The sequence below is a fragment of the Micromys minutus genome (assembly GCF_963924665.1).
Source record: "Micromys minutus genome assembly, contig: SCAFFOLD_215, whole genome shotgun sequence".
Lineage (NCBI taxonomy): Eukaryota > Metazoa > Chordata > Mammalia > Rodentia > Muridae > Micromys > Micromys minutus.
In genome coordinates this window covers 162,501-183,488 of record NW_027667754.1, presented here as the reverse complement: position 1 = coordinate 183,488, position 20,988 = coordinate 162,501, and the positions used below count along the sequence as shown (strand labels likewise).

The following is a 20,988-nucleotide window of genomic DNA, read 5'->3' as shown; positions in this document are numbered from 1 at the left end:
TTCACTGTTAATTTGTAGCGAGCTTAGTCTACGGACCAAGTTACGGGAAAGGAGTTTTAAGATGGCTGATTATGTTTATCTTTTATTATGTGTTTTAATTAAAAATAACAGCAAAAAATAAAAATGATCTATTTTTATGGCATTTAAAAGTAGTGGACGGAAGCGGGAAGAAATCATGTGGCTGTGGACGTTATGCGACTTCTGGCAGCTGTTTGTTGCCTCCTCTATATTCTGCACATGCAAAGAGGGTCCCCTAGAGGCTGGGGAGTGGAGAAACAAAAGCGACCTGGAATGGCAGGTCACGTGGCCAGCCTCCTCCATCTTGGTGAGGTCAGTCAGCCAGCAGTAAGATGGCTGACATCCACATGTCAGCTTCCATCTTGGTGAGGTCGATTTGAAACCGAGTGACAGAAACAGGAAGGTGAAACAAAGGGTCATGCATGGGTTCAAGAGAGAAGAGGAAGTTGGGCATAAGAGTGAATTCCATTAATTTCTGGTCTCTAAGAGGCACAGAGAGAGAGAGAGAGAGAGAGAGAGAGAGAGAGAGAGAGAGAGAGAGACAGACAGACAGACAGACAGACAGACAGACAGACAGACAGACAGAGAGTCTGAACTCCAGGACAGTGAGTTCTACATTCAGAGAAAAAAAACTCTAGTTTGTCAAACAGACAAACTCTATTCATCTACACCCCCCACCCACACGGTCAAAATGATCCACCGTACTGTTTCAGATTTATTTCTTAGGAGCCTCCCCACCCCTGCCCCCAGTCACATGAAGGACAAACAGCACACAGTTATGCTGTAGAAATGTTTAATCCCAAACCGGGCCTCTTACCCCACCTTGATTATTTTGTTTTAGGATAAAAGATGCACAGCCTTTATGATTTACAGTGCTAAGCAGCACTAGAAGAGCCGGGGGCAGATACCGACCCTCTGTGTTAGAATTCATGTTAAAAGAAAAAAAAAATCAGAAACCTGGATTCTCAGAAAGCCACATGGTGTGTCCTCCTAGGTTCTGGTGCCCTCTTCTGGCAGGCAGGTATACAGGCATTAGATAGAGCACACATAGATTTTGAAAAGGAAGAAAGGAAGGAAGGAAGGAAGGAAGGGAGAGAAAAAAAGATTCTAGCTTTTGTCTGGCTGTGTGGGTGGCAGAGGCAGGGAGAACGAACCTCAGTGAGTTCACAGTTAGCCAAGTCCACAGAGCAAGTTCCAAGGCTCGCAGGGCTATACAAAGGTACAAGAAAACAAAGCAGAAAAAGTCCTGGCTTTTGTTTTAGAGATGTCTCTTCCCTCTAGTATTATTGCCTATAGAAATTGATCATGAAGGCATGTTGATCTTATGACAGGGTTTATCTTTGTGTATGTGTGTGTGTGTGTGTGTGTGTGTGTGTGTGTATCTCTATGGCTTAGCTAGGGCCCACCCCAGAGTTGTGTTTCAGAGGTCTTCTTTATTTCTTGTGCTTGGGCTTGTGTACGTACTAAGCTACCACACAGTCCTGAAAACACACACACACACACACACACACACACACACACACACACACAAATCAGCCAACAAACCAACCAAGCAAATAAATAGGCCTGCCTGCCTGCCTGCCTGCCTGCCTGCCTGCCTGCCTGCCAGCCAGTTGGATTTTGTTAAACAGTTTTTGACTGATTTAATTTCCCCTCTGATTGTGTATCTTTCTTAGGATAAGAAAGTAAAACAATAAATGTACTCACGGGGATCATTTGGAACCAGACTTCTGTTTTGAGTGCGGTGTGTGTGACTAAAAGTGTAAGCTCCCTGAAAACTGAGGTCCTACTTGGCAGAAAGAAACGTCTGTATATGTGGGCCACTGATATCCTTCGTCGGAGAGTTGAGACATAAATGTTAGACAAACGAAGGAGGTCCCCTGACACAGTCCAATACCCCAACTAGTGGAAGCAGAATAAGTGGACGACAAAGACGTGTTCCTAAGAGATTCAGCTATCCCTGAATCCAGATGGGTGTAGTAACTTGGTACAGATTTTTGTGGACTTTAGATATAAAGACCGTGTAGGATCTTCACCCGATGTCACAATTCATCTCCGGAACCTGAATTGTGGGCCGTGATCTTATTCTTTAGCGTTTGTGTTTGTGTGTGTGTCTCCATGCCTAGCTTAGGGGTCACCCCAGATTTGTGTTTCAGCGATATTTATTTATTTATTTATTTATTTATTTATTTATTTATTTATTTATTTATTATGTATGAGCACACTGTAGCTGTCTTCAGACACAGCAGAAGAGGCCATCAGATCTCATTACACATGGTTGTGAGCCACCATGTGGTTGCTGGGAATTGAACTCAGGACCCCTGGAAGAGCATTCATTGCTCTTAATCACTGAGCCATCTCTCCAGCCCCAGAGATCTTTCCTTATTTATTTCTAGTGTCTGGGCTTGTGTCGGCCCTAGGCCACACTTCCTGGAAAAAAAAAAAAACAAAACAAAACAAAAAAAAAAAACCAAACCCAAACAAAAACAAGGAATAGAAACAGATATGCAGGGGTAAAACCTTCCAGGGACATGACCACAACCCCCCCCCACACACACACAGACACGCAATCTCACGACTTGAGTTTGAACCAAGCGTACACTAAAGTCTCTCAGAGAGAGAAGTTAAAAATGGAGGCCAAAGGAAAACTAAGGAAAATCCCAAACCCAAAAGCCGATCCATAGCATGCTTTCAGACCCTAGGGTTTTACCCGCCTGGCTCCTTGAACTCTGTACTGCCTAAACTCAGCAACTGTGGAAGGCAGGAGCTGAAGATATGTTTCCACGCTCCCTTCCGAAGTCGGCCCGTTTCAGCTTTTATACGAAGCTCCGAGCTTTCGATGTGTCCCGTTTGTTTATTCGATTCTTACTTCACTTTTTAATCTGACTTTATTTTTATCTGCTATCCAGAAAGCCCTATGGATTAGTCAGGGACCCAGGCACAGGGACTCACTGAGGCTCTCGGGATTTCTTCCTGAGTGCTGCTGTGAATGAGGGAGTCTATGAACATTGTTTTAATATTATTAAAGTTGCTATCCTCCTCCTCCTCCTCCTCCTGCTCCTCCTCCTCCTCCTCCTCCTTCTCTTGTTCCATCTCTTTAACCTTTATCTTTTATTATGAAGCGTGGCAGGGAGGACGAGAAACGAGAGCGAGGGAAGCTTGATTCTCTTTTGCAATCTTCCCAATGTGACTGGGCATATGTTCTGTTTTTATCCACCTACCAAGGAAACCCAATCCTGCTGAGTTATTGATTCCTCGATCCGTTTTCCCCTCCACCCTCTCAGATACAGATACAGACGCATGCACAGATGCAGGAACAAGAAAAAAAAATTATTTTCTGATCAAAGTGAAAACAAATCAGTATGAAAATGTATTTCAGGGGAGAAGCAAGACAAAAACCAAACAGAAAGAAAGAGAGAAAGAAAGATTGAAAGAAAAAGAAAGAAAGAAACCAGGAATTTAAATAATTTCATCACTCTTTGAATTTACTCTAGCTCTGTATTTAGTCTTGGAAAAGGAGTTGGGTGGGGGAGGGTGGCAGGCAGTCGGCCCGCCGGCTGGCCAGCCGACCCGCCGGCCCGCGGTTGCTGACAGCGAGAAAAAGAAACCCAAGCGGCCCTCCCCGGAATTGTGCCCCCCCTTCGTCTGTTTATGCCTGTTCCTTGCCCCGTTAACCGACAGATTTGTTTAGCCAGGTACTTTGACTTAGAGATTGATTTCGTGTTTTCACCGCTCCGTCTTACTTTCGCTTTTGCCCGCCCGGGTCCAGCCCGCGTTCACGATGTTCCGGCCGGACAACCGGGACCGTATGTGCCATTCGTTGGAAGTGGTGGGTACTCTGCTCCGCTGTGCGTGGGTGCGTGTCCACGTGAGCTAAGGAGGACCCTCCAGAGAGACCGAGCGAGTGACTGTGAGTGTGGAGGCGGGTGAACGATTTGTATCGGTTTGCTTGCATGATCGAGACCGTTGTCGGGCGACACCTAGTGGTGACAAGTTTCTGCAATGTCCCTGGTCCCCGGTTGATGGCTAATGGCGAGGAAGTGCCTGGGGTAAGCCGGCCAGGGTGAGAGGAGTCCCGGCAGGCAGGCGAGTTCGTCCTAGACATGGTGTCGTGTTTGAGGACAGGCTGTATCTAAGAGGTTGTACCTGGAGATCTGCAGGGAGCTGTAGTTTCACTACTCCCTATTGAAACAACTAGGGGGCTGGGTGGCGGTTTGATCAGGTAGACCAGAAGGCCAGCCGGGGAGTTTTTTTTTTTTTTTTTTTTCTTTTTTCCTTCAAGAGCCCTCTCGGTCCCTGCCAGCGGGGCCATGGATATCTGAGGCCGAGAGCATGCCCTGGCCCGGGCTTCCAAGCCCCGGTGGCCCAGCTCGCTGGAGCCTCGGAGCTTTATTTTTTTTCTTTTTTTTTTTTTTTTTTTTGAGTCCTCTCGGTCCCGGCCAGCGGGGCCCTGGATATCTGAGGCCGAGAGGATACCCTGGCCCGGGCTTCCAAGCCCCGGTGGCCCGGCTCGCTGGAGCCTCGGAGCTTTTTTTCCTGCAAGAACCCTCTCGGTCCCAGCCAGCGGGGCCCTGGATATCTGAGGCCGAGAGGATGCCCTGGCCAGGGCTTCCAAGCCCCGGTGGCCCGGCTCGCTGGAGCCTCGGAGCTTTTTTTCTCCAAGAGCCCTCTCGGTCCCTGCCAGCGGGGCCCTGGATATCTGAGGCCGAGAGGATGCCCTGGCCCGGGCTTCCAAGCCCCCGTGGCCCGGCTCGCTGGAGCTTCGTAGCTTTTTTTTTTTTTTTTCCTCCAAGAGCCCTCTCGGTCCCTGCCAGCGGGGCCCTGGATATCTGAGGCCGAGAGGATGCCCTGGCCCGGCTTTCTATCCCGGGCCTCTCGGTCTGTGAGTACTCTCACGGTTCTAAGGTCGACCAGTTGTTCCTTTGAGGACCGGTTCTCTTTCTTATGGGGACGTTTCTGTGACACTTCCCCTAGCATGACTTCCAGATCTTTGTTGGTGCCTGTATGTTTCCTCCCCGACACTTTTGTGGTTTTGATCTTTCCTCTCAGTTCGCATTGTACCTGGAGATATATACTGACACGCTGTCCTGTGACTGTGACACTCAAAGGACATTATAAGCGATCCCCGAAAGGCTGTTTGCTTGTCCAGCCTTTTTATGTCTGCCCATGGGTTGCTGCGGTGCCTGAAGCTATTTTTTTCCCCCAGCAGGCTTCCTGCGTTCCCGAGCTTGGTTGCTTGTGTGTCCCGGGGTGTAGCTTGTGACAACCGGGCACTGCTGATATTTTTGCGTGTCAGGAGTATCCCGATTTCTCTGCGGTCGTTGTCACCTGTTGCCGGCTGGAGGAGCGCCTATTTTTTGCCGTTTTCCCGGTGTCTTCCGTTAACTGGCTTTTTTTTTTTTTTTTTGGAGCGTTCCGGAATCTCCCGTAGTTGTGTGCTCGCTGTGTCCGGGTCGTTCTGCCACATGCCTCCCGAGTGCGCTTTTTTTCTTTTTTGGTCTGTGCTTTTTTTTTTTTTTTTAAATATATATATATATATGTATATCTGTATTGGGGTCGACCAGTTGTCCTTTTCTTTCGTCCACCTGTTAAGAGAGCGCGGGTCGACCAGTTGTCCCGTTCGAGGTGGTCCTGATAACCTGCGGGCGACTGGTTCTTGTTTCTGTCGGACGCAAAGTCGATAGAGGGCGCTGTGTGTGTCGCTTTGGCTCCTCTTTTTTTTTTTTTTTTCTTTTTTTTAAATAGATATTGAAGGAGGATGACCGGCTTTCTCGAACCATTTATTTATTTATTTATTTATTTATTTATTTATTTATTTATTTATTTATTTATTTATTTATTTATTCATTCATTCATTTATTTATTCATTTATTTATTCATTTATTCATTTATTCATTCATTTATTCATTCATTCATTCATTCATTCATTCATTCATTTATCTATCTATCCATTCATTCATTCACTTAATTACTTAGTTATTTATCTATCTATTTATCTATTTATCTATTTATTTATTTAACTTAAATAAGTACACTGCAGCTGTCTTCAGACATACCAGAAGAGGGCGTCAAGATACCACTGCAGATGGTTGTGAGCTAAAATTGGTTCTCTTAACCATCTCTCCAGCTTTTTTTTTTAACGCTATTTTATTTTCTTATTGTTTTCAAGATTTATTCATTCATTTATTTGTTTATTTATTTATGTTACACATACACTGTTGATCTCTTCATGCATCGGATGTGAGCTACCATGTGGTTGCTGGGAATTGAACTCAGGACCCCTGGAAGAGCAGTCGGTGCTCTCAACCGCTGAGTTTAGTTTTTAAATAAGATGACACTTAGAATAGATAGATAGATAGATAGATAGATAGATAGATAGATAGATCGATCGATCGATAGATAGATAGATAGATAGATAGATAGATAGATAATTGAAGGAGGCCAACGAGTTGGCTTCTTTTCTCATTTTAAACAAGACTGATCACTTGGGGAGTGGTGCGGGGGTGGGGGGGGTCCTATTTGTGGGTGGCTAAGTTTTGTAACTATTTTATTCTAACAGAAGGTTGAAAAGGGGCAAGCTCTGGCTGTGAGATTGGAGGAAGATGCTAATGAGATGCTAACCAGGAGGTTTGAAAGTCAAGCCAGCCTTGTAATGTTCCCTAAAACTTAGAAACGTTGTAACAAAGCGACGTGTCATTTACTTTCTCCTACTGCTTCTTTTCACTCCATAGATCAAGCGGGCAGGCTGTCAGCTTTTGTGAGTTTTCTCTGTCGGCTCTGCTCTGCTTTGATGAACAGACATATTTTTGCTTTGGCTGCTTGGCTTTGACTTGGCATAATTTCCCTTCCTTTCTGTCCGTGCAGGGTTCCAAGACTGCCTTTCCAAGAGGAATCAGAAAGGAGGAGGCCAGAACTAAAGTCTCTTCTCTGATAAAGCGCCGAGACTAGGAACCAGCCCATCTGGACGGCCCTCCCTCCCTCCCTCCCTCCCTCCCTCCCTCCCTCCCTCACACCCACCCACCCACCCATTTTCCCTCTTCCACGGTACACTCAATAAAATAAAGTAAACACATAAAGTTTTCCACTTGTTTGTTTGTCTATAAAGCACATCTCCCGTCTCTCTCTATGAACTATTTGCTTTCAGGCCCACATTGCTCCAGCCTCTTTCTTTGCAAATGGTAATGGAGTTGATAACACACCCTAGGAGAAAGAGAAAGAGTCACCACCCGGCCTCACTCTGACAGCTCAGGGATTACTAAGGCGGTGCAATCTGGAATCATATTTACATGACTTACTTGGTATTTCTAATGCTTAAAAAAAAAAAAAAAAAAAAAAAACTACGAGTGCACTGTATATAGCTGTCTTCAGACACAACAGACTAATAAGGCATTACAGATGTTTAGGAGCTACCTACCATACAGTTGCTGGGTTCAGGACCACCCCTGGAAGAGCAAAGCCTCAGCTCTTAATTACCCAGCCATCTATCCAGCCCCGGTATTTATAACTATTGTTCAATATTTATTTAGGCAGATGAAGCACGTGGCGAAGAAATTGAGCATCTTAAAACCATGACCATTGACCGCGCACAAAGAGGTTATTGGCTCCTCTTTGGAAGTAGTACTGTGTAAAACTTGCTTGACAAAGCAGAGTCGAATCCACACAACACAAAGGGGACACTATAACAAATTACGATTGTTTGTGTACATAGAAAACTTTTGTTCTTGAAAAGCTGGTCAAGCATTGCAGTGTAACCCACAAAAAAAAAAAAAAAAAAAAAAGGAAAAACCTTTTTTCTTTCCTCGATTTTCTTTTCTTTTCTCTCCCTCTCTCCCAGCCGTGATGAATTCAACTGGCTCTGGTGGTGAACACCCCTAATCCCAGCACATTCCAACAGAATTTTTCCTCTCACATACAGACCATCTCTAATTGAATGTTATGATTAAAATGTCTCACCCCGCCCTCCATACTGGAATTAATCTTAAAAAGGAGGACTGTTTTAGAGGTAAGCTTAAGTAACCTCTAGCTCATGCAAGAGAGGTGTAGGAAGGACACCCACTCCACCTCCCAACCAAATAGTAGCGAAGATGGCAGACAGCACATAATTAGTGGTGAAATTGCATTATACACTACAAGCAAGTCTTCCTCTCTGTCTCTTTGCCTCTCTCTCTCTGCTTCTCTCTCTCTGCTTTTCTCTCTCTCTCTCTCTCTCTCTCTCTCTCTCTCTCTCTCCCTCTCTCTCTCTCCCCCATTCTCCCCCCTCTCTCTCTCGCTCTCTCTATCTTTCTTGAGTTGACCCCTGACTCAACTCAAGAAACAAAGAGGAAATAAAAGAAATAGATACAATTTTGACTTGGAATAAACCATACAAACTAAGAAAAAGGGGAAGGCAGCGTTGGGGTGCACACTGCCTCTTTGGTTGAAAACACAGACAGACAGACAGACACACACACACACACACACACACACAAAGAGAGAGAGAGAGAGAGAGAGAGAGACAGACAGACAGACAGACAGACAGACAGACAGACAGACAGACAGACAGAGAGAGCAGGGACAGAGACCTAGAGACAGAAAGACAAGATGGTGACTATAAATCAGGGATGAGTGGGACATGCTCTGCTTGCACATGCTCATGCTGCCATCTGCTTTCCAAGGGCCAGACAGCAAGGTGTTGCTGCGGTCAGTGCACAGGTGTGGTCATTGGGATAAGCAAGATAAGACCTCCACCTCACCTACAGGTCTCTCTTCCCTTCTCTCCCTTTCCCACACCTCCTCTCTCGTCTGATTGTGTTCTGTGGGTCACGATCCTGAGCTAAGACTCCTCTGTGTCTTACTACATAGAAAGAATAATCCCCCACACACCAATCAATAAAAATGGGTATCTGTGCGGTCTCATGTTTGTTGCTGTTGTTGTGGTTGCTGTTGTTTCTCCTATCTGTGAATCCACACGTATAATTTTTCCACGTATTGTATTTCAAAACAAGTGCTTGTTGTGATTCTCATTTTATTCAAGGGTACTCACTAGATCAGAGGAGCTGGCAGACCTGACCTAGGTACGAGGAATTGTTTTGCAATGGATTGGTATTGTGAATTTCTTTCGTTCCTGATCCATGGCCACTGTCTCTGTTCTATAGTTACACACAATAAGCATGCACCCATACCAACCACCCAACAGCATTTCCTGAACCCACCCATGTATAAGCTTTTACAGTACTCGATTTCTAGATACTGATATACAGGGCTTATGTGCAGAAACCCCTGACACAGCTAAAGGAAAGAAGAGTCAAATAGATGCAATTAATTTGGAATAAACCAAACATACTAAGAAAAAGAGAAGGCAGTAGTGGGATGGTTAGGCTTATAGAAGATGGGCAAACACTGGCACATGCACACACACACACACACACACACACACACACACACACACCTACACACACACACACACACACACACACACACACACACACACACACACACAAAACCCACCTAGGATGAAATAAAGGAGTGGGAGGATGAGACAGGCAACATGGTAATGCAAACCTTTGATATCTTTAGGGAGGCCGAGATGGAGGCAGGATTTACTTGAGAGGCCAGCCTGTCTGTCTAGTATGTTTTGGCACCATGTGGAAAAACGTTGTCTCTCGTAAATGAGCATATACGGGGAAATCTATCCATTCGTGTACCTATGCGAGGCTCAGAGGGCGAAGCTGCTGCCTATTAAGGTCTAGGTAGAATCTCAAGGAAGGCCTAGATGAAATGTGAAGGCCTGGGTCAGATTGGTTAAGGCCTAGGCTAAGCTCTCGCCTGGCTAGCTTACCATTTTGTGCTGTTACTGATATTATAAAGACGCTTTCTCATATGTCCGTGTATGTGGACAAATGACTTTCTGGTTGGCAGGTCGAGACATAAATGTTAGACAAGGCGAGTCCCCTGCCACTGTCCAATTCCCCAACTAATGGGAGCAGCATAAGTGGGTGGCCAAGATGTGTTCCTAGAGAAATTCACCTATCCCTGAATCCAGATGGGTGAAGTAACTTGGTATAGATTTTTGTGGATTTTAGACATATGCAGTTCTGGACTTTCCCCCTACCCCACCCCACCCCACATGCTGAGCCAGGTGCCTGACAACCTGATTTTATTATTTAGCGTGTTTTCACCCTTAGATGAGAAAGCTTGGAGAGCAATGAATTCAGTGGACAGACACCACTCACACTGCAGCCAGGGAGGAGTTTCGGGCTATCAGACATTGTGGAATTCATGTGAGCTTCCTTTGCTTTGCTTTGCTTTGTTGGGCCAAACTTGACAGGTTTTATTTTATTTGATTAAGCTAGCTAGCTTGCCTCTTTATCCCGGCAAGGTTCCAAGACTGCCTTGGTGAGATCAGAAAGGAGGCCAGAACCAAAGTCTTTTCGATACAGCTGAGACTACCTATCAGCACATTTGGAAGGACTAAGGTCTCTCCTTCACAAGTCTCAGATGGCCCTTTCCCCTTCAGTCCCTCCTTCCTTCCCTCCTTCCCTCCCTTCCTCATGACCCATTTTCCCTCTTCCATCATTCACTCAATAAGATAAAGTAAATAAATCGAAGAAATTTACAGTTGTTTATTTGTTTGAGCTACCTAAATTCTCCGTCGATACCTCCACTTTCCCTCCCCCACCCCCACACCGCCTTTTCCCTGTGTGTGTTGGTGGGGGAGGGGCTGGAGATCTGTAAGTCCCTGCTGGCATGTGAACTATTTGCCCTGACCTTCCTTGCCTCTTAACTGCCTGCAAAGCCATGTCTCTCCAGAAACAAGTTTTCTGCATGAAATCAGTGAGTGAGTGGGTGAGTGAGTGAGTGAGTGAGTGAGTGAGTGAGTGAGTGATGATTTCAGTGTCAGAGTCTGAACACTAACTCACTGTCTTCTCAGTTCCATCTTGCTCTGGCTCCTGCAACTGACTGAACAAAACAATAGGCACCGATCTAGCTCTTTACAAATGCTAATGGAGTTGTTAACACACCTGAACAGAAAGAGGAAGACTTCATTCAGTCGTTCTCAACCCAGCCTCGCCCTGCCATCTTAGGGATTTCAAAGGCCAGGCTGCATCTGAGCCACACTTACAGAATTTGGTATTTCTACTTAATGTTTAGTGTTTAGGTAAATAAGGCTTGTGAATTGCTGGAAAGATGGCTAAGAGGTCCTGAGTTCACTTCACCAGCAACCAGCATGCCTATCCTATCTATCCACTCCTTTTATTTTATTTTACATATTTTTTTTTTATTTTATACACCTTATATCTCACGTCATCATATAGGTGGCTCCCTTTTTCTTAACTTTGATAGCCCAACTGGGACAGAATTGCACACTACCTAGATAGCTGGAAGTGGTTGGATATGCAGAAAAATTAAGTTTTACTGTTGGTTTCTCTCTCTCTCTCTCTCTCTCTCTCTCTCTCTCTCTCTCTCTCTCTCTCCATCCCCTAGCTTTTTCAGACATAGTTTCTCTGTGTAGTCCTCAGTAGACCAGGCAGGACTCAAACTCTGAGATTCACCTTCCTCTTTCTCCCAAGTGCATTTTTTTGGGTGGGGTATAGGGGTGGTATAGGACGAGAAAAGACTTGAAGGCCGACTTAAAAGTCCCCCCCCCTCTTCCTCCCTCCTTCCCTCCCACCCTCCCACCCTCCCTCCCTCCCTTCTCCTCCTCCTCCTCCTCCTCCTCCTCCTCCTCCTCCTCCTCCTCCTTCTTCTTCTTTCTTTTTTTTCCCCCAAACCCTGCCTGTGCATGGTACATTCACAGAGAAAGGTGGCACATCTTCAGAAATTAGATGGTATTCAGCTGCTTGTTGGACTGATACTAAGAGATTGTCTTTGAATAATTTCTAGAGTTCTAGAGTTCTATTTTGGCTTCATTATTCTCATCACTAGGAATTGTTTTGGCATGGATTGGGATTGTGAATTTTTTGTGCTCTTCATTCACTTTCAATACATTCATCGGGCGAGGACAGGGTCAGACACTAATATCTGTACTTATATTACCTGTGAAATACAAACAGTGTAGTAAATAATCCTGGTCTCTGACTACCCTCCGTGTTTTGAAAATTAACAAATTTGCCCTTAGATGGTGCTTGGAATTAAAAAAAAAAAAAATCAAAAGTTCTGTGGACAACAGTCCTACCATCTTTTAATTGCTTTCAGTTTTTCTCAGTTTACAGTGTCTTTAGGTCTCTCTCTCTCTCTCTCTCTCTCTTTCTCTCTCTCTCTTTCTCTCTCTCTCTCTCTCTCTCTCTCTCTCCCCTTCCCTACCTCCTTCCTTCCTTCCTTTCTTCCCTCCCTCCCATGACCATCCAGAACTCCCCCCCCATCTGTCTGCATCTTTGGGGAGTGGCAGAGGCAGACATAACAGACCAACCGACCTCCTGGTTGTCTTAGACACACTCTTTAGACCAGGTTGGCCTCAAACCTGTAAGAGCCTGCCTCTACATTTTAAATGCTAAGATAAAAGTTCCACAGCACTATGACCAGCTAAGATTCTTGTCCTTTTTTTATGATTCCGCCAGGCAGTAGTGGTGGTGGCAGCAGAGGGAGGTGGTTCACTGTAAATTTGTAGCCAGCTTAGTCTACGGACCAAGTTACGGGAAAGGAGTTTCAGGGTGGCTGATTGTGTTTATCTTTCCTTTTTTTTTTTTTTAATTAAAGAATTGTTTATTTATTCAGTGTATGTGAGTACACACATACATTCAGACACACCAGAAGAGGGCATGACAGATGGATGTTAGCCACCATGTGGCTGCTGGGAATTGAACTCAGGACCTTTGGAAGAGCAGTCAGTGTGCTTAACTGATGAACCATCTCTCCAGCCCTGTTTATCTTCTCTTATGTGTTTTAATTAAAAATAACAGAAAAAAAAAATCCTATCTATTTGTCTGGCATTTAAAAGTAGTGGACAAAAGCTGGAGGAAACCATGTGGCTGTGGACGCTATGCTGCTTCTGGCTGCTTTTGGGTGCAGAAACATATGCAGACTGGGTCCCCTAGAGGCTGGGGTGTGGAGAAACAAATGCGACCTGGAATGGCAGATCACATGGCCGGCCTCCTCCATCTTGGTGAGGTCAGTCAGTCAGCGATAAGATGGCTGACGTCCACATGCCAGCTTCCATCTTGGTGAGGTCAATGGGAAACCGAGTGACAGAACCTGGAAGGTGAAGCAAACAGTCATGCATGGGTTCAAGAGAGAAGAGGACGTTGGGCGCAAGAGTGCATTCTATTAATTTCCGGTCTCTAGGAGGGAGGGAGGGAGGAGAGAGCATCTAAACTCCAGTGCAGTGAGTTCTACACTCAGAGAGACAAACTCTAGTTTGTCAAGCAAACAAACTCTCTCTGTTCCTCTACCCCACCCCACATGCTGACAACCTGATTTTATTATTTAGCGTGTATGTCCTGCACAATCTGTATTAAACACTTTTGAACATTGATCTACAAAGTGTCTGGATCATAGCTTCATAGTTGACACATCCTATCCATATACAGAGACACAGATAGAGACCAATAGACAGACACATGTTCACTCTCTCTCTCCCTCTCTCTCTCTCTCTCTCTCTCTCACACACACACACACACACACACACACACACACACACACACCCCACCTAGGATAAAATAAAAAAGAGAGGAGGGGGGAATTCCACAGGCAACATGGTAATGCATGCCTTTGATCTCAGTTTTGGGGAAGCTGAGGTAGAGGCAGGATTTACTTGAGAGGCCTGCCTGGTCTGTCTAGTATGTTTTGGCACCATGTAGAAAAAGGTTGTCTCTCGTAAATGAGCATATACGGGGAAATCTATCTCTTTATCTACATATGGTTGGCTCAGAGGGCGAAGCTGCTGTCTACTTAGGTTTAGGTAAAATCTCAAGGAAGGCCTAGATGAGATGTGAAGGCCTAGGTCAGATTGGTTAAGGCCGAGGTAACTCTCACCTGGCTAGCTTACCATTTTGTGCTGTTACTGATATTATAAGGACTCTTTCTCATATGTCCGTGTATGTGGACAAATGACTTTCTGGTTGGCAAGTCGAGACATAAATGTTAGACAAGGCGAGTCCCCTGCCACAGTCCAGTTTCTCAACTAATGGGAGCAGGATAAGTGGGCGGCCAAGATCTGTTCCTAGAGAAATTCACCTATCCCTGAATCCAGATAGGTGTAGTAACTTGGTTCAGATGTTTGTGGATTTTAGACATATGCAGTTCAGGACTGTCCCCCTACCTCACATGCTGGGCCAGGTGCCTGACAACCTGATTTTGTTATTTAGAGTGTGTGTGTGTGTGTGTGTGTGTGTGTGTGTGTGTGTGTGTCTGTCTGTCTGTCTGTCTTTCTGTCTGTCTGTCTGTTTGTCTGTCTGTCCGTCAGTCTCTCTGTCCGTCCACCTGTCCGGCTGTCTGTCTGTCTGTCTGTCTGTCTGTCTTTCTGTCTCCATGCCGAACTAGGGCCCACCTTAGATTTGTGTGTCAGAGATCTTTACTTATTTATTTCTGGTGTCCGGGTTTGTGTAGGCCCTAGGTAGGCCACACTTTCTAAAAACAAAAACAAACAAACTAAAAAGACAAAAACAAAACAAAACAAATAAACAGAACAAAATCAACCAACCAATAAACCAGGCAAACAAGTTTGCCTGCCTGCCTGCCTGCCAGTGTATCTTTCTGTGTGTATCTGTATGTCTCCCTATCCGGGCTACACAGGGAAATGACATCTCAATAAACCTAATCTACTTCCTAAGTCTGCCGGGATTTTTTTTTTTTTTGTCTCTGTCTATCTGTCTCTCTCTCTTTCTCTCTCTCTCTCTCTCTCTCTCTCTCTCTCTCTCTCTCTCTCTCTCTCTTTCTTCGTCCCTTTCTCCCTCCCTCACTCACTCCTGAACAGAAAGAGGAAGACTTTATTCAGTTGTTCTCAACCCAGCCTCGCCCTGCCATCTTAGGGATTTCAAAGGCCAGGCTGCATCTGAGCCACACTTACAGAATTTGGTATTTCTACTTAATGTTTAGTGTTTAGGTAAATAAGGCTTGTGAATTGCTGAAAAGATGGCTAAGAGGTCCTGAGTTCACTTCACCAGCAACCAGCATGCCTATCCTATCTATCCACTCCTTTTATTTTTTTTTACATATTTTTTTTATTTTATACCATATATCTCACGTCATCATATAGGTGGCTCCCTTTTTCTTAATTTTGATAGCCCAACTGGGACAGAATTGCACACTACCTAGATAGCTGGAAGTGGTTGGATATGCAGAAAAATTAAGTTTTGCTGTTGGTTTCTCTCTCTCTCTGTCTCTCTCTCTCTCTCTCTCTCTCTCTCTCTCTCTCTCTCTCTCTCTCTCTCTCTCCATCCCCTAGCTTTTCCAGACATAGTTTCTCTGTGCAGTCCTCAGTAGACCTGGCAGGACTCAAACTCTGAGATTCACCTTCCTCTTTCTCCCAAGTGCATTTTTTTGGGTGGGGTATAGGGGGTGTTATAGGACGAGAAAAGACTTGAAGGCCGACTTAAAAGTCCCCCCCCCTCTTCCTCCCTCCCTCCCTCCCTCCCTCCCTCCCTCCCTCCCTTCTCCTCCTCCTCCTCCTCCTCCTCCTCCTCCTCCTCCTCCTCCTCCTCCTTCTTCTTCTTTCTTTTTTTTTCCCCCAAACCCTGCCCGTGCATGGTACATTCACAGAGAAAGGTGGCACATCTTCAGAAATTAGATGGTATTCAGCTGCTTGTTGGACTGATACTAAGAGATTGTCTTTGAATAATTTCTAGAGTTCTAGAGTTCTATTTTGGCTTCATTATTCTCATCACTAGGAATTGTTTTGGCATGGATTGGGATTGTGAATTTTTTTGTGCTCTTCATTCACTTTCAATACATTCATTGGGCGAGGACAGAGTCAGGCACTAATATCTGTACTTATATTACCTGTGAAATACAAACAGTGTAGTAAATAATCCTGGTCTCTGACTACCCTCCGTGTTTTGAAAATTAATTAACAAATTTGCCCTTAGATGGTGCTTGGAATAAAAAAAAAAAATCAAAAGTTCTGTGGACAACAGTCCTACCATCTTTTAATTGCTTTCAGTTTTTCTCAGTTTACAGTGTCTTTAGGTCTCTCTCTCTCTCTCTCTCTCTCTCTCTCTCTCTCTCTCTCTCTCTCTCTCTCTCCTTCCCTCCCTCCTTCCTTCCTTCCTTTCTTCCCTCACTCCCATGACCATCCAGAACTCCCCCCCCCATCTGTCTTCATCTTTGGGGAGTGGCAGAGGCAGACATAACAGACCAACCGACCTCCTGGTTGTCTTAGACACACTCTTAAGACCAGGTTGGCCTCAAACCTGTAAGAACCTGCCTCTACATTTTAAATGCTAGGATAAAAGTTCCACAGCACTATGACCAGCTAAGATTCTTGTCCTTTTTTTATGATTCCGCCAGGCAGTAGTGGTGGTGGCAGCAGAGGGAGGTGGTTCACTGTAAATTTGTAGCCAGCTTAGTCTACGGACCAAGTTACGGGAAAGGAGTTTCAGGGTGGCTGATTGTGTTTATCTTTTTTTTTTTTTTAGTTATAGAATTGTTTATTTATTCAGTGTATGTGAGTACACACATACATTCAGACACACCAGAAGAGGGCATGACAGATGGTTGTTAGCCACCATGTGGCTGCTGGGAATTGAACTTAGGACCTTTGGAAGAGCAGTCAGTGTGCTTAACTGATGAACCATCTCTCCAGCCCTGTTTATCTTCTATTATGTGTTTTAATTAAAAATAACAGAAAAAAAAAACCTATCTATTTGTCTGGCATTTAAAAGTAGTGGACGAAAGCTGGAGGAAACCATGTGGCTGTGGACGCTATGCTGCTTCTGGCTGCTTTTGGGTGCAGAAGCATATGCAGACTGGGTCCCCTAGAGGCTGGGGTGTGGAGAAACAAAAGCAACCTGGAATGGCAGGTCACATGTCCAGCCTCCTCCATCTTGGTGAGGTTAGTCGGTCAGCGATAAGATGGCTGACGTCCACATGTCAGCTTCCATCTTGGTGAGGTCAATGAGAAACCGCGTGACAGAACCTGAAGGTGAAGCAAACAGTCATGCATGGGTTCAAGAGAGAAGAGGACGTTGGGCGCAAGAGTGCATTCTATTAATTTCCGGTCTCTAGGAGGGAGGGAGGGAGGAGAGAGCATCTAAACTCCAGGACAGTGAGTTCTACACTTAGAGAAACCAACTCTAGTTTGTCAAGCAGACAAACTCTAGTCATCCACACCCCACCCCACCCACTCCTGACAAAATGATCCACTGTACTGTTTCAGATTTATGCCTTAGGAGCCTCCCCACCCCTGCCCCCAGTCATGTGAAGGACAAACAGCACACAGTTATGCTGTAGAAATGTTTAATCCCAAACCGGGCTTCTTACCCCACCTTGATTATTTTGTTTTAGGATAAAAGATACACAACCTTTATGATTTACAGCGAGCCTTAAGCAGCATTAATAGAGCCGGGGGCAGATACCGACCCTCTGTGTTAGAATTCACATTTAAAAAAAAAATCAGAAACCTGGATTCTCAGAAAGCCACATGGTGTGTCCTCCTAGGTTCTGGTGCCCTCTTCTGGCAGGCAGGTATACAGGCTTTAGATAGAGCACACATATATATTGAAAAAAAAAAAAAAAGAAAGGAAGGAAGGAAGGCAGGAAGGAGGGAAGAGAGAGGAAAAAAAGATTCTAGCTTTTGTCTGGCTGTGTGGTTGGCAGAGGCAGAGAGAATGGACCTCAGTGAGTTCACAGATAGCCAAGTCTACAGAGCAAGTTCCAGGGCTCCCAGGGCTATAAAAGACAAATCCTATGTTGAGGTACAACAAAACAAAGCAGAAAAAGTCCTGGCTTTTATTTTAGAGATGTCTCTTCCCTCTAGTACTATTGCCTATAGAAATTGATCATGTAGGCATGTTGATCTTATGACAGGGTTTATCTTTGTGTGTGTGTGTGTGTGTGTGTGTGTGTGTGTGTGTGTGTGTGTGTGTATCTCTATGGCTTAGCTAGGGCCCACGTCAGAGTTGTGTTTCAGTGGTCTTATTTATTTCTTGTGCTTGGGCTTGTGTAGGTACTAAGCTACCACACAGTCCTGAAAACACACACACACACACACACACACACACACACACACAAATCACCCAACAAACCAACCAAGCAAATAAATAGGCCTGCCTGCCTGCCAGCCAGTTGCATTTTGTTAAACAGTTTTTGACTGACTTTATTTCACCTCTGATTGTGTATCTTTCTTAGGATAAGAAAGTAAAACAATAAATTTACTCAGGGATCATTTTACGATGAGCTGTTTTCGGAGTTTTGTTTATGTTACAAAACTGAGAAGGTGGTGAAATGTCTCTCCATGTATTTTTGGCTGTCTGGAAAGTTGCTATATAGACTGGGTCACTTGGCGTGATATAGATATCTGAAACCAGGTCTACCTAGAAAGTTTCTTGAAGTTCCAGAACAATGAATGATATTTATGTTGATTTTTTGAAAAATACGATTAAAAACTTAAAAAAACGGAGGCCAAAAGAAAACCGAAGAAAATCCAAAAACCCTTCCCGGGTAAAATAAAAAGACATGAAACTGGGTGTGGACATGCCTTTAATCCTATCACTCAGGGAGGAGACAGAGGTTGGTGGAATGCTGAGAACTGGAGGAGAGTCTGATCTTGACAGTGAGTTCCAGGGCTATGTAGAGAGATATCTGCGTGAAATCAGTGAGTGATGACAACTAACTCTCTGTTCTCTCAGGTCCATCTTGCTCTGGCTCCTGCAACTGACTGAACAAAAAGAAAAAAAAAGAAAAAAAAAAACCCACAGGTACTTACCTAGCTCTTTGGAAATGCTAATGGGGTTGTTAACACACCCTAACAGAAAGAGGAAGCCTTCATTAAGTTGTTCTCAACCCAGCCTCGCCCTGCCCTGCCATTTTAGGGATTTCAAAGGCCAGGCTGCATCTGAGCCATAGTTACAGAATTTGGTATTTCTACTTAATGTTTAGTGTTTAGGTAAATAAGGCTTGTGAATCGCTAGAAGAATGGCTAAGAGCACTAACTGCTCTTCCAGAGGTCCTGAGTTCACTTCCCCAGCAACCAACATGGTGGCTCACAACTGTCTGTAATGGGATCTGATGCCTTCTCCTGGCGTTGTGCCTGAAGACAGCTGCAGTGTATGTACTCCTATAAGTAAAAGCAAATACACCTTTTAGAAAAATAAAACAAACCTCTCGAAGAAATCGAGGATCTTGAAAATACCAGGCATATTTATCCATCTCTCTACTCCTTTTATTTTATTTTATATATTTTTAAAAATATTATACACTATATATATATACACAATGTAAATAAAGAAATAGATGCAATTAATTTGGAATAAACCGAACAAAGTAAGAAAAAAAGGAAGGCAGTAATGCGGTGGCCTGGCTTATTTATCAGATGAGCAAACACTGGTCTGCCATTGCTTCCTCAGTTGAAATCACACACACACACACACAAACACACACACACACACACACACACACACACACACACACACACACCCCACCTAGGATGAAATAAAGAAGGGGGGGATGCGACAGGCGACATGGTAATGCATGCCTTTGATCTCAGCTTTGGGGAGGCTGAGGTAGAGGCAGGATTTACTTGAGAGGCCTGCCTGGTCTGTCTAGTATGTTTTGGCACCATGTAAAAAAAGGTTGTCTTTTGTAAAAGAGCATATACGGGGAAATCTATCTGTTTATCTACATATGCCTGGCTCAGAGGGTGAAGCTGCTGCCTATGAAGGTCTAGGTAAAATCTCAAGGAAGGCCTAGATGAGATGTGAAGGCCTAGGTCAGATTGGTTAAGGCCGAGGTAACTCCCACCTGGCTAGCTTACCATTTTGTGCTGTTACTGATATTATAAGGATGCTTTCTCATATGTCCGTGTATGTGGACAAATGACTTTCTGGTTGGCAGATCGAGACATAAATGTTAGACAAGGCGAGTCCCCTGCCACAGTCCAATTTCCCAACTAATGGGAGCAGGATAAGTGGGCGGCCAAGATGTGTTCCTAGAGAAATTCACCTATCCCTGAATCCAGATGGGTGTACTAACTTGGTACAGATGTTAGAGGATTTTAGACATATGCAATTCAGGACTGTCCCCCTACCTCACATGCTGGGCCAGGTGCCTGACAACCTGATTTTGTTATCTAGCGTGTGTGTGTGCGTGTGTGTGTTTGTGTGTGTGTGTGTGTGTGTGTGTGTCTGTCTGTCTGTCTGTCTGTCTGTCAGTGTGTCTGTCCATCCACTTGTCCGGGCTGTCTGTCTGTCTGTCTGTCTGTCTGTCTCCATGCCGAACTAGGGCCCACCTTAGATTTGTGTGTCAGAGATCTTTCCTTATTTATTTCTGGTGTCCGGGTTTGTGTAGGCCCTAGGTAGGCCACACTTTCTAAAAACAAAAACAAACAAACTAAAAAGACAAAAACAAAACAAAACAGATAAACAGAACAAAATCAACCAACCAATAACAGCCTGGTCTGTTTTGGCACCATGTAAAAAAATGTTGTCTCCCGTAAATGAGCAAATACGGGGAAATCTATCTGTTTATCTACATATGCGTGGCTCAGAGGGTGAAGCTGCTGCCTATTAAGGTCTAGGTAAAATCTCAAGGAAGGCCTACATGAAATGTGAAGGCCTAGGTCAGATTGGTTAAGGCCAAGGTAACTCCCACCTGGCTAGCTTACCATTTTGTGCTGTTACTAATATTATAAGGATGCTTTCTCATATGTCCGTGTATGTGGACAAATGACTTTCTGGTTGGCAGGTCGAGACATAAATGTTAGACAAGGCGAGTCCCCTGCCACAGTCCAGTTTCCCAACTAATGGGAGCAGGATAAGTGGGTGGTCAAGATGTGTTCCTAGAGAAACTCACCTATCCCTGAATCCAGACAGATGGGTGTAGTAACTTGGTACAGATGTT

General features: G+C 44.6%; 1 long non-coding RNA gene across 3 annotated transcripts; it reads left to right on the top strand.

Moving 5' to 3' along the window:
* The first annotated feature begins 3,437 nt into the window (after positions 1 to 3,437).
* LOC308416123 lies at positions 3,438 to 7,097 on the top strand. Of its 3 annotated transcripts, none has more exons than XR_013974899.1 (2): positions 3,438 to 3,713; positions 6,883 to 7,097. It is a non-coding gene; the product is annotated as an uncharacterized lncRNA (long non-coding RNA). The 3 variants fall into 3 exon arrangements; XR_013974900.1 differs by having other exon boundaries at positions 3,438 to 3,847; XR_013974901.1 differs by having other exon boundaries at positions 3,438 to 3,928.
* Positions 7,098 to 20,988: the final 13,891 nt, after the last annotated feature.